Below are 14,087 nucleotides of genomic sequence, written 5' to 3'. Positions count from 1 at the left end.
AGAGAGAGAGAATTTTACAAGTTCCTTCAACTTGTACTACAAGTTCATCGAGAAGGCTGCCATCTTTAATTTTTTTTTTTTTTAATAACAGAACAGAGAAAGGAAAAACAAACGAATAAATGAAAAAAAATATCCATGCACCAGATTACTGGTGTCCTCTGTTCATAAAATATCTGTAACAGTTAGACTTGAACAGCTGTAGGCTGAAGTTTGGAGGGAAACAACTATAGGGAAGCGAATTCCAGAGAGACACAGTTCGGGAAATGAAGAATTCTGATAGGCAGAAGTTCTGCAGTATGGCTGTGTGACATTCCAGTCATGAGCGCTGCCAGATGCCGGTGTAGCACAATGGAAGGCATGGAGAGGTGGGACAATAGTTGCAATTTCGTCTGAGCATTTGCCATAAAAATATCTGTAAAATAATTCAAGGGAGACAACATTCCTTCTTACTTGCAGAGGAGGTAGTTTATTTGTAATGGCAGAGTTGTTAATGATTCTAACAGCTTTGTTCTGCATTTGTCTAGTTGTTTTAATGCAACCTCTCCACAACCAGCCCACAAGGGTGAGCAATATTCAAACTGAGAGCACACATGACTTATAAATTATAACTAACAGCTCATCAGCCAAGAAGTGATCTAACATGAGAGGTCCAGCTGAGGGCATTGTTAAGTGAGATGTCAAGAATTTCAATACTTTTGGAGATAGGAATATTAGTAGCACTGAAGGTAATGTACGAATCTGGCAATATCTGTCTATTAGTAAACTGTATATATTTAGTTTTAATTGCATTAAAAGATACAAGGTTGTTTTGTCCCCATTCACTGATCAGAGATAGATCTTGATTTATGGAGATGGCTGTACTGAGTTGAGAGGTAGAGATATTGGACTTTGTAAATGGGTGTCTGAGTGTGAATGAACTGTGTAGTGTTGAGTCATATGCATATGAGTGAATGGGATTGTGGGTGACAGATAAGAGATCATTAATATGAACCAGAAATAGGGTTGGCGCCAGAACTGATCCATGCAGCACGTCGGCATTAATTGAGTGAACATTGGAATATAAGCATCATCTACCTTTACTCTTATTTTCCTGTCACTAAGATATGAAGATATAAAATGAACAAAAGACGTTAGTCCATAGCAAGGGAGTTTGGACAACAGGGAACGGTGCCATACTCTATCAAAAGCTTTAGAAATATCAAGAGCTACTGCATGAGTTTCTTCATGTAGATCAATTGATTGATGGAGATTGAGTTAGGAGATTGAGTATGAAATGATGGTGGATCTTTCATGGCACAAACCATATTGTCTATCACTAATTAAGTTGTTGGATCCAAGATGCTTAACAATGTGCTTATTAATTAATGTTTCAAATACCTTACCAAGAGAAGATGTGACAGCTATTGGTCTGTAATTGGTGAGGTCAGACGAACTTCTCCTTTCGGAATTGGGTGGATATTGGCTTCTTTCCATGTGAATTTGGGAATAAAGAAGTACGTATGCATAGTCTGAATAATTTAGCTAGAACAGAGGCAAGTTCAGGGAATCACTTTTTTCAAAACAATTGACGGAATTCCATCTGGGCCTGAAGCTTTACGATAGGTAAATTGTCTAGGATGGATTTTACGTATCTTGTATTCATTTTAAGTGGGGCAATTTCGGGAGAATCAAGTTCTAGTACTGAGACATTCTGGCTGGTATCGTCTATGCAGGCGAGTTTCTGGCAAAGGTGCTAGCAAAGAGATCTGCTTTCCCACGTGGGTCATTTGTAACGTTATCATCTGGAAGATTTTAGTGTGGGAATGGAAGATGACTTGTTAAAGTTATTATTGAAAGAATTAAGAGTTGACCAGAATGTTCCATCGTCATTAGGGTTGTTAAGTAGTTTTGATGCTTGCTTTTGAAGAAAGTTTGATGTAGATAGATTTAACACAAAGCTTTTGCATGATTTCTAGCAATTTTAAATTGGGAGAGTGATTCAGATGTTTTGGATTTTAAGTGGGTTATATGCTAATGATTTTTGGGCTGTTGCTCTGGCACAGTTGCCATCAAACCATTTTGGAGAGTTCGATCTTTTGGTGAACAGTTGACTTGGTGTGAATAAATCCATACCAGCTAGTATTAAGTCGCAAATGTGGGACTGGGTAGAATTGGGATCACTGGAGAAAAAAGACTGCCATGGAATGTCAGCAAGATAATTTCTAAATTCATCCCAGTTTGCCCTATCAAAGTGCCATCGGGTCACCCTGACAGGTTCAGAACGGGGAGGTGTGGCGGGGTTTACTAACGAGGCTTTGATGAGATTGTGATCAGAGAGTCCAAGTGGTGACAGTACCTCTGTCCTGTATTGACCTGGATTATTTGTCAAGAATAAATCCAAGAGATGGGCATTATGGTCAGGATTATCAGGTATTCTGGTTGGTTGCTTTACCAACTGGGTGAGATTACACGATTCTGCAAAACAGCTCAACATTCTAGACCAGCGTATTCAGTCCTGGCAGAATGCAATAACTATCCAACATTATGTATGTTAAAATCACCCAAAATGGTAATTTCGGTGCTAAGGGCAAGGTTAAGGTTGCTCAACTGAGTGGATATGGACTCAAATACACCGGGGCTCCGAAGAAGCATTAAAGGAACGATAAACTACACAAATATATTTGGCAATGTTTTGACAATTTAGTTTATATAAACAGTAATCAAAACTGGAAGAAGTGAAGTTTAAAACAGTGTCAACTGCATATTGGGATTTGATATAAGAACAGGTGCCGCCCTTGTTACGGAAACTTGTAAGGAGATGGCAACTGGGAAAACAAAATGGAGATATATCGGTAGAGGGTGAGATTTGTGGTTCTGTGGAGGAAAAGGGCCAAAGGGGATATGGACTGAAGAAAAAATAAACTGAGTTTAAATTTGTGGTAAAAGGCCGCACTTTCACCTCTTCGGTGACGAGAGTATCTCCAGAAATAGCAACAGTCGCTGCCGGCGCAGTCGCTTGATTACGACCGGGAGGACCCTGTGCCGCCAGCCCTATCCTGCCGGTGGTGGCAATCCAAGTTACCTCCTCATTTGATATTGGGATTGCAGTGGCCATTACTAAAGACAGTGAATAGAAGGTGTGATATGTTATGCGCATGTAGTGTATGGTAGACAGTTGAAGGTAGAGGCATTATGAGAGCATGCTGGCCTACTCTCTGTGTAAATGAATGCACCGGAAAATGTTCGCAAAGAGAGATGGTCAGGATCAAGTCCCGAGGGCCGGTGAACTGGAGCTCCAGCTCTCCCTGTCAGCAGCTTGCCATCAACCTCGGGAGTACTAGTTCTGTTCGATCTGGTGCTACAGTCGATTCCTTTCAAAGAAGCTATTATTATTATTATTATTCTGTCCGACAAGAAGAGTATGTTTTCCCCTCTCGTTTGTTTGTTTACTTGCTTGTCTTTTAGCGGGATTACTCAAAATTGCAAAGAGAGATTTGGACCAAATTTAACAGCCATGTCCCAGGGGAACAATCGATTAACTCTTTTTGCGACCTGGCCGGATCGTACACAGATCCTAGATTCAGACGCGAAGCCCTAGTCACTGATGAGAAAACCTGACCCACATGAAGAGTGGTTTGGAAATTATTGTTGCCCTTCTCGGAGAGATGCGCTCCACTGAGTGACACTCTTGTTATTATTATTATTATAATTATTATAATTAATATAAGAATATTAAGATAATGATTAAAATTATTACACACTTCTGTTCTCGACTGCAGCTTCCATCAATTATTAAATCCCAGTTATCATATTCCTTCACCACTTGCTTCACGAAGTCCACTTATCCTAAACAGTAATTACTCACCCAGTCCAGTCATTTACCATTCTTCAGTTTACCTACAGTCCGAGGCAAAAGTTTGATTATTTCTCTTCCTGTACTTATGACTTTCTTCTGCTGACTGACATTCATAAAATGACAGTGTCTTGGTATGTTTTTCTACATAATATTTCCTCGCCTTCTTGTGCTAATTGAATATTTCTAAGCTAGAGCGTGGCTTGGTATGATTCTTAGCCCGGTATTTCACATTTCCTGCTTATTTTTCATTGGTGGCCAATATTCTCAAGGTCTGTAATATTGGCAAGAACCAGAGAAAAAGCAGAAGAATTTAGGAAAGCAAACCTATTAGAGGAAAAGAAGAGGGAAAGAAAATAAGTAGGGAAACAGATGAAGTAGAACTACATAAAAAAGGAAAAAAAGAGAAAAAAAAAGATTCCAGTGAAGTTGGGTGTTAATGTGATCGTAGATTCTGCCTCAGACCCAGGAGGAAGAAGGAAAAGAAGAAAATGATAAGGAGGAGGACGTGGACAAAAGAAGGATAATAAGAAAACTGAGAAGAAAACTAGAAGAAAAAGAATTAAAAACAGGGAAGAGAAGAACAAGGAGGGGGAAGAGGGGAAGAAGAAGAAAGGATAGAAGAAGAAGGACAAGAAGAAGAGAAAAAGAAAAGAACAACAGCAACAACTAGAAAATATCAATAATATGTGTAAGAACATGTAAAAATGACGCAAGGTGAACAATGGAACAGGGAAGGAAAAGGGAGGGAAAAATGGAACAGAATAAGTAGGCAGAAAAGACAAGGAAAGGAACTAAGAGAAGGTGAAATGAAACTCGAGTGTGTTATAGAGTATTGAGGTGACTGGGACCGTGGGATCTGTCTCGAATCATCTCTGAATTCTTGAATATGTAAATGCCAGTCCCTCTATCACAGTGCCACACCAGGAGAGAGAGAGAGAGAGAGAGAGAGAGAGAGAGAGAGAGAGAGAAACTGCATGTTTCACACTCTCGTTCGGCTTTATTTTCATTTCTCGTATGATTTGCCTTGTCTTTCTTTTCACCTTTTTTGTTATTTTTCATACGGACGGAATTCTTGAAAACAGTAAACGCCTCTCAGGTGGTCTCTCTCTCTCTTTCTCTCTTTCTCTCACCGTCACGTATCGCTATCGTTATTGTCATCATGAAGAGGAGGAGGATGGTGATGGTGACGATGATGAGAGAGAGAGAGAGAGGGAGAGAGAATCAGAATTTTCACTCTCTTTATCTCGTATACTTTACCTCACCAGATAATATTTCTATCTTTCTCGCTGCATATGTCTTTCTTTTCCTTATCTCTTGCTGTATTTCTCAATTTCTTCGGAATTGTTTCCCTATTCGTGTGTTTTTCCGGATGAAGTGGCCTCAGAATTCTTGAATATGTAAATGACTTCCGGCACTTCTGTCAGACCAAGAGAAATTCTCTCTCTCTCTCTCTCTCTCTCTCTCTCTCTCTCTCTCTCTCTCTCTCTCTCTCACACACACACACACACACACACACACACACACACACACACACACACACACACACACACACACACACACACACACACACACACACACACACACACATTTCTGCCTGTCGGTTTTTACGTAGGCTAAAAGTCTTGTTTTACTTACACACCTGAGGCAGTGCGACATCCAGTCCACCTGCATTTTTCATTACCTGGGTAAGGGTGGGAGGTGCCGGTAGAATTTTAACACCAAGGTCTCCTGAAACTCACTCTGTGCTGAATAAAATCGTCTGGGTTGTACTGGAATAGGAGAGCAGTGTTGTGCCGGTCAGGAATCATCGTACATGTACCGGTATTAACACTGAAGCTTCCCTGACTTACTCATACCTGGAAGGTGGTACCTGGTGGCCACCGTCGTCCACTACTTGCTGTAGTGCTGCCTACGTCCTCCTCACATTCATCATTCTATCTGTGTGCCTGCCCTCCTCCCTCTTCCTATTTTCACCTTATCTTCCTAATACCTTTTACTACCCTTCTTTCCTCATCAGGCGGCTTTACACTGAATGACAAGTTGAATGGCTTCCTGTAAGCCAGGAGCTATTTACAGCGCTCGGTGGTAACCATATAACCATGTAACGGTGATGTGGAGCTTGCAATGATGCCTTCTGTTAACTGCTGGAGCAACGCAAATGGTCCAAGAACCAAACCTCCGCACTTTTCCCCGCGCCTCGCTGTCGCGGAACTCTGTCAGTCACAAGGTAGCAATGGTTCACTGGACGGACAGCCCTGCAATGGCGGTTGCTTGCTCATAGTTGATGGGTCTGCATAACCAAACAGACTGGGTTTGATAACAATTCTTGAACTGAAGAAGTTCGTCTGTGGTTGTCTGACAGAACACTTGAGTTGTTCTTGATTATGAGAGGGTTCACACACACACACACACACACACACACACACACACACACACACACACACACACACACACACACGCACGCACGCACGCACGCACGCACGCACGCACGCGCACGCACGCACGCACACACACACACACACACACACACACACACACACACACACACACACACACACACACACACACACACACACACACACACACACACACACACACACTCCGCACAGCCAGGTAATAGCACTATCTCATCGTTCATCAAGTAATTAACTTATAAATTAGGCCACGCCCTAATTACCTCCCTCCCGTAATATCTCCCTCCTCCCCTTCACTATTTTTCCCTTCCCTTATCCCCTCCCCTCCTCTCTCCTTCCCCTCCCATTATTTTCCCTCCCCTCTCCCTCTCCCTCTCCACTTCATTCCTTCCTCTTCCTGCTTCCCCAGCTCTTTTCTTCCGCCTCTCCTCTCGCCGCCACTCCTCTTCTCCCCACTTTCCAGTTCTGTTCTGTATTTATCTCCCTTGCCCACCCGCTCCCAATCCCTTCCCTTCCCAACTCCCCACCCTTCCCAATCCCCACCTTTCCCTCATTTTCTCTCTCTCCCTTCTCTATTCACGTTCTCTACCCTTCCGCTCTCCTTACCTATTTTCCTCTTCTCCCTTCCTTCCCCGACCCTTTATTCTTCTTTCACCTCTGAACTCAGTCCCATTCCTCTCCCCTAATCTTAAATTCTCACCCCCATCTCCTCATTCCTTCCCTCCCGCTCCATCTCATCTCTTTGTACCGCTCCACCCCTCCCCTTTCTCCCCTCCCCTCCTCTCCTTTATTTTTCCTCCACCCCTTCTCAGACCCCCTCTTCCTCCTTCCCCCTCATCTCATCTTCTTTTTCTCTTCCCTTCAAATCTCTTGTTTCTCACCGTTCCTTCCCTCCCTTTCTTCAACCCTTTAATTTCTTCCTCCTTCTCCTCTCCTCCTCCATCTCTCCCCCTCCTCTCTTTATTTCTCATACTTCCCCAGTCTCCCGCCTGAGAGCGATTAGCGTGAAAATCCCCACTAAATAATTTTTTTGGTCGGTGGGGTAATTAGCGGACACAAGGTTGAAACTTCTGTGCAGAAGCTAATATTAGTCTTAAAGTCGACAAGTTTATGTTGTGGTGTGCGTGCTGACGTCAGTATTCTGGATTCTACGGCAGACGTGGGCCTGTATTCACGTGGGGTAAGGAGGCTCCCTGACACCTCTTCCTTAGTTATTTGTTTTTGGATATGGCTGGCTAATATTCGTTTGTACGATATCTCTGCAGAGTATGGCGATATTAGGATGATATATGTAACACGGATAAGGTCAATAAGGTGATACAAGCAAAATAAGTCGCTCAGGAAAAAGTGTTAGGGAGCTCCTTAACTGACGAGAATACGGTGCATAATTGCACATCATGCTGAGTGTAGGCGGCGTAGGAACCTTCTTGGCACGCTATCGTAATTTTAGCTTGCATAGGAGGCTTTTTAGATTGCATTTTTCTTTCGGTGGACGGAGGCATGAAAAGATTGGTGTGTCCGGTCTGTGTGTGCATGAATGGGTGCGTGCGTGTGTGGGTTCGTGCGTCCATAACACTCCCCAGGCCGTGATATCTCCCTGAACCCATTGACGGATTTCCACCAAACTTTGGTCAGTGATGCAAGTATCAAGGGACGGTGAAACTGACTTGGTCAGCAAGGTCGAGGGGGTTAGAGATGGAGGTCATATGGGGTCACCATACTTTATCTTTTTTGAGCTCATTGATATCTGAACTCCATCGACGGATTTCTGAGAAAATTGTTGTCAGTGATACAGTATGAAGGGACGATGAAGTACTTAGGTCAGTAAGGTCAAGTGGTTAAAGTACAAGGTTATATGGGTGTGGGCGCGATAGCTCCTGAACCTCTTGACGGATTTCGACAAACTTGTCAGTGATACAGTATGAAGGGACGATGAACTGATTTGGTCAAAGGGATCATGGAAGTTGTATGGCGAGTCCGTACACAAGGCTTGGCGGAGTCGTACTGAGCAATGCATTGCAGGCGACAGCTAGGGTTCTTTTGTTTAGCGCATTACCCCTGAACATTCTCTTGTGCTATAGTTTTATTATCGATGTAGTTGGTACATTGGTACCAACTGTTATGGGTACTGACCTTGACTTTGCTGATATTGCTGGTATATCATCCATTTCTATTGCTTCTTTCACATTAAATATTCTCATGTAATTTATTGAAATTACATGAGAATATTAACGTGGGAAAGTGCAGAAATATACAAGTTAGGAAGATGTGCGATAAAGCTACCTTGGACGCCGCACCTCGTCCTTAGCTGTTTATCTAGCAAACTTATCTTTCTGTTTGCCATTTATATCGTTAAAATATTGGCATAGCATCAGTAATATTCTTGGGGTTATCGACGTGTAGTGTGCAAAATGAAACGTCGAGAAGAGGTGTTATGAACTCCTCAAAGTCATTTAGAATAACCCTAAAACATACACCCAATCGATATACAGCAGTAACACACACATGACTCCTTTAACGCGAGGATCTCATTTCTGTTTCATTCCTGATGCCTCAAGACGATTGTGTCCCAGCTTAGGAGAGAGATTTGCTTCTGGAAATGTTAGATATACCGTCATTAATCCCGTAACTACACGGCTGTGGGTCGGAATTGCTATTATTGTATTAGTTACTGACCTTGACTTTGCTGATATTGCTGGTCTATCATCTACATAATATGTGCACGGCAGCTGTTGGTGTAAGGGCACGCAGCACGTTCCCATAGGCTTATCCCGCCCATAGAGTGATGTCTGAGCGTCATTCAGGCTGGAGTGAAAAGACCCCAGGGGGGAACAGTAAAGGTTATGCCTAGAGGAAGTAGATTGTTCCTGCCGGGAGATACTTAGAATGGGGAAAGTTGGTGCCTGGAGGTTTGCAGGGTGGAACCTCTATGGGTGGAGTCGTAGGGTGAGTGAGGCAATCTTCCACCGCGGGACGCCGACTTTGGGCATAGACCCCACAGCTTTCTCCCTGAGGGCCGGCAGTTCTCCCAGGTGCCAAAAGCCTTCACATGTCATTACTTCGGCATTAAAGTCCACCGTCCATTTTGAATACATGCTTTGACCTGTTTCCTTCATTACTGGTGTAGTTGGATTGATGAATATTGTAAGTGATTAAAAGACAAGTACAAAAAAGTAGATGAGGAAGCTGCCAGGCCCTTCGGTGTATGCCCTTGGTGTAGTGTAGTGTGGGAGGAGTGATTTTGTTTGGTCTGGTGTGAGGGTGGTGTGGTGTGGTGTGGCTCCATTAAAGTATTTAAAGTCTATGAGAGTGAAGTAATGCACGTCCGAAAATCATTAGGAAGATGGCAGACGGACAAAGCCGAACCTAGAGATGCTGCCACGCCTGTCAGAAGAATATATGAGATGAAGAAATGTAAAAACTGAAATAAAGATTGACCCTTTCATGATCGGGAAAACTTTGGTACTCTTCCATCTAACGGAGGAGGATTTTATTTATCTGCAAGTAACTCATTAGAGCTTAGGAGTGTCAATGCTGAAATGATTAGCTTTCACATAGTCGAGATAACTCAGGTGTTTTACGGCAGCACACCAGACTTTGCTCAGCTAAGTGTGAGCTTCATGCAGGGAGCCTGAGAATGTGGAGAGAAGATATTAAAGCTCAGAGAAACAAAACATCTGTTAATCTGACGATATATAGGAGTAAAGACTTGAAAATGAGAGGAAAATGAAAGAGGAGAAAGATGAGTTGAAAGTGAAAGAAAGGGAAAATGAAAGGGACTGTGAGACCAGAGAAAAAAATAGAGAAGGGAAAGAAAAATGGAAATAAATTATGGAAGAGCTAAAGAAAACGATGTGAGTGGAAAAAGCGGAAATGGAAGTATGAAAAATGGACAGGAACAGAGAGAGAAAAGTGGAAGGAAAAAAGAGGCGGGGAAAGAGTGGATAAAAAGTTTGGAGAGGTGAAGAAATATACGTAAAGGTGGAAGGGGTGAAAATGAAGAAATTTTTAAAAAGATTAATAGAGATGGAAGAAGGTGTGTGTGTGTGTGTGTGTGTGTGTGTGTGAGAGAGAGAGAGAGAGAGAGAGAGAGAGAGAGAGGGGGTGGGAGGGAGGGAGAGGGAGAGAGGTGAGGAAAGACAAGCGAGAGTCAAGCCTTAATCCCGTATTGATTAAAGGAGACAAATCGTTTTCGTTTCTTACGGAACGGGTCTCTCGCCCAGCCAATTTCTTCTCTGACCTCCCTTTCCTTCCTCCCTCTTTTCCTCCTTCTTCCTTGCACCGCAGTTCCACTTCTTCTTTTGTAATTCACACACACTTTCTCTCAGCAACTTTCATTCTTGCTTTCACTATTCTGCTATTTACTCTCATCACTTTCCGTTTCTTAAGTACTTGGGGGCTGACGACAACCAGGCTTCTGCTCCACTATTTCTCCCATTCATCCTGTCCTGTCCCCTTGCATTGGCTTTATCATTTTTTTTTTTACTTTTTTCCCACTTCTTTACAATCTTTAAAAGCTAATAGTATCTAATGGAATCTGGCTTTAATTGTTCTCACTGCAAAGACCTGACTTGATTTTGTTTAGCTTGGGAGAACCGTCTGGCACTTTTGATGGGAAGAATGAAAAACTAACCCCACCTGTGCTGAAAACCGCACCTCTCAGGATCCACTAATATACTCTCAGGTTGAATAAAAATCATCACTGAGGATACATTTACCTAGACTTGTTCCGACCAGAGAGAAGGGTTGACAGTGAAAGTACTCTGTGGCTCGTATTCTCCTTTTGGTTAAGGAGGTTTCCTAACACTTCCTGGGAACGATTTATTTCTTACTTTATTACTCCTTACTGTCCTCCTCTGTGTCATCTTGAATCATTCCAGTACCACCGTTTTCAGCACGTTACGAATTATTATTAACCTTAGCCGTATCCAGAAAGTAAATTCACTAAGAAAGAGGTGCTAGGAAGCTTTCTTAACCGATGGGAATACGAACCTCTGAGTTCAAATTGGGTACCCAGCTGAATAAAATCGTCCTGGTGTAAACTTTGAATAAAACATGAAAGACTGGACCAAATGCGGGTCAAAGGTGAAAAAAAAAAAAAAAAATCGTCAGGAGGAAACAGAAATAGAAATGAAAAATTAAAAACAAAATTATGTTCTTGGGCTACCTTTTATTTCACTTAGTCTCCTTGTTTTTGTTTTGTTTTGTTTATACACATTCCATTTTCGTCTGTACACTCTTCTTTCGAGCTTTTTTATTTTGGCCTCCTTCTTTTCTCTCGTAGGGTCTTTTGTTTTTCATGTTTCCTCCTTCCTTGTTCCTCAACGTCCTCCTCCTCTTCTCTGCTTTTCCTCGATTCGAGTTAGAGTATATTGCTTTTATTTTCCATTCCTCATACACCATCTTCCCACTTTTGCTCCTCATCTTTTATCACCTCTCTTACTTTATCTCAATTTTTTCTACTCATTCATCCTCGGCCCCCTCATCCTTCCCTCGTTACGTTCTCCACATTTGTTCCTTCATTTATGTTATCTTTTGTTCTTTGTCTTCACCCACTTCTTTCTTTCTCCACTTACTTACCTCGTTTGTTTTTTTCCTCCCCTCAAACTGCTTTTTCTTACCTCTCCTCCTCCTCCTCTTCCTCCCAGCAAGCGAAAGACCAGTTGGAATCTCTCTGGAACAATAAGAACTAAACTGATATTAATGGTGTGTGTGTGTGTGTGTGTGTGTGTGTGTGTGTGTGTGTGTGTGTGTGAGAGAGAGAGAGAGAGAGAGAGAGAGAGAGAGAGAGAGAGAGAGAGAGAGAGAGAGAGAGAGAGAGAGAGAGAGAGAGAGAGAGAGAGAGAGAGAGTGCTGGGTAAAGACACTGAAAAATACAATAGAACAAAGTGACACTACTTAAAAAGGTGATAGCAAATTGTGATAGGTAAAAGTAAGGAAATATTTGAGTGACTGAAATATAAATATGTAAAACATTTGAGTTGCGTGAATAAATTTGTCTCGTGATAGTAGGAATAAAAAAAAAAAAAAAAAAAGTGATCTTGCTGTAAAACGATGCAAAAAGAATGTTCATAAATACTTTACGACAGAAAGAAGTCTTTACTGAGCTAAATAAAATACAGTGATGACTGTAGGTCGGATTATTTCATCTGCCAAAGAATCCCTCAACACTTTCAGATTTAATTGATGACCAGTTGTTGTCATATTGGAGGGCTGATTTGAGTAGTAACCAAGGAGAGTCGTAGCGCTACCCCACAATCAAAGTTTCAAGAATAGCCGCAGTACTCCAGAAAATGAAAACAAACCGTGTATAATTACAAAAAGTCATCTGGTTATGAACAGTACAAGCAAAGAGGTCCCTGTTCTTGAAAAAATGTTAATTAGTTAGGAATTAAGTGGAAAGTGGTTGATTGCAAAAGCAGTTGGGCTGGCCTGATTTTGACATGATGCAGTGTGGTGGTGGTGAGGTGGTGAGAGTATGATGAGGGTGTGATGACAATTGTAGTTAGCAGTGAGGGCGTAGTGGGAGTGTGGTAAGTTGTAGACAAGCTTCCGCCCATCCATAATTGAATGAGTGGTGATGACGGTGAGTGGTGGTGACGGTGAGTGGTGATGACGGTGAGTGGTGATGACGGTTTTGGTGGTGACGGTGAGTGATGGTGACTGTTAGTGGCGATGACGGTGGTGGCGATGAGTGATGACATTGAGTAATGAGTAATGACTGTGAGTGGCTGATATCAGTGAGTGGTGATGAGTTAGTGGTGTGATGATAGTGGTGATGGTGACAATAGTGAGTGGTGATGAGTGAGTTATGGTGTAATGATAGGTGGTGATAGAGTGGAAGCCAGTAAGTGAATGGTGATGAAGTGAAATGAAGCTGAGTTGAAGTGATGACAGTGAGTGGTGGTGAAGTGATGATCGTGAGTGATGATGAAAGTGATGACGAAGTGAGTGGTGATGGAAGTGATGATAGTGAGTTGTGGTGAAAGTGATGATAGTCGAATGGTGATGAGCTGATCGTGAATAATGAGTGAAGAAAGTGATGATAATGAACGATGAGTGATGATAGTGAGTTTTGGTGAAATAGATAATGAGTTGGTGAAAGTGATAGTTGTGAAAGTGACGAGTGGGTTGTGGCGAAAGTGACGTACTTTGAGTTATGAAATTGACAGTGAGCTGTGGTGATGGTGATAGTGGAGGTTGTTGAAAAGCCATGATTGTGAGTTGTATGGTTGAAAACGATGATAATAAGTGGCGATGAGTGATGATAAAATGGGTGATGATAGTGATTGATGAACTGTGATGACAAGGTTGGTGATAGACAGCGTGAAGGTGGCGATGAAAGTGTTGATAATGATGGGTGATGAAAATGATGAATGACGAAGTGGTAGCGATTGATGATGAAAGTGGATAACTTAATGATGATGACTGAATGGTGATGATAGTGATGTGTGATGTAAGTGGTCGACTGGATTGGTGATGACAGTGAAGTGGTGATAGTCAGTTCCATTGGACAGTAGTGTGACCTGAATGGTGATACCAAGTGAATGAAGTAATGGCAGTGAGGCTGCATTATTGGTTGATGGCTGTGATGACAATGGTCAGTGGCAGTGGTAGCGATGACAGTGATCTGTGTTGAGCTGGTCATTAGTCATGACGCTGATGCCAGTGATGGGAGATAATGGTGATGACCCGTGGGTGGTGATGTGAAAGAATTGGTCGGTGAGTGATGGTGGTGAGTGGTGATGAGTGATGGCAGTGAAGATAATAATGACAGTGACTGGTAATGGCGCAGTTTTAGAAAAGTTAGTGGTAATGATGGTGGTGATAGTGATGGT

The sequence above is a fragment of the Coenobita brevimanus genome, chromosome 1 (genome assembly GCF_032717465.1).
Source record: "Coenobita brevimanus isolate Jiangsu-jjx chromosome 1, ASM3271746v2, whole genome shotgun sequence".
Taxonomy (NCBI): Eukaryota; Metazoa; Arthropoda; class Malacostraca; order Decapoda; family Coenobitidae; genus Coenobita; species Coenobita brevimanus.
The sequence above is the reverse complement of the archived record's forward strand: the minus strand, read 5'-3'. Positions refer to the sequence as shown.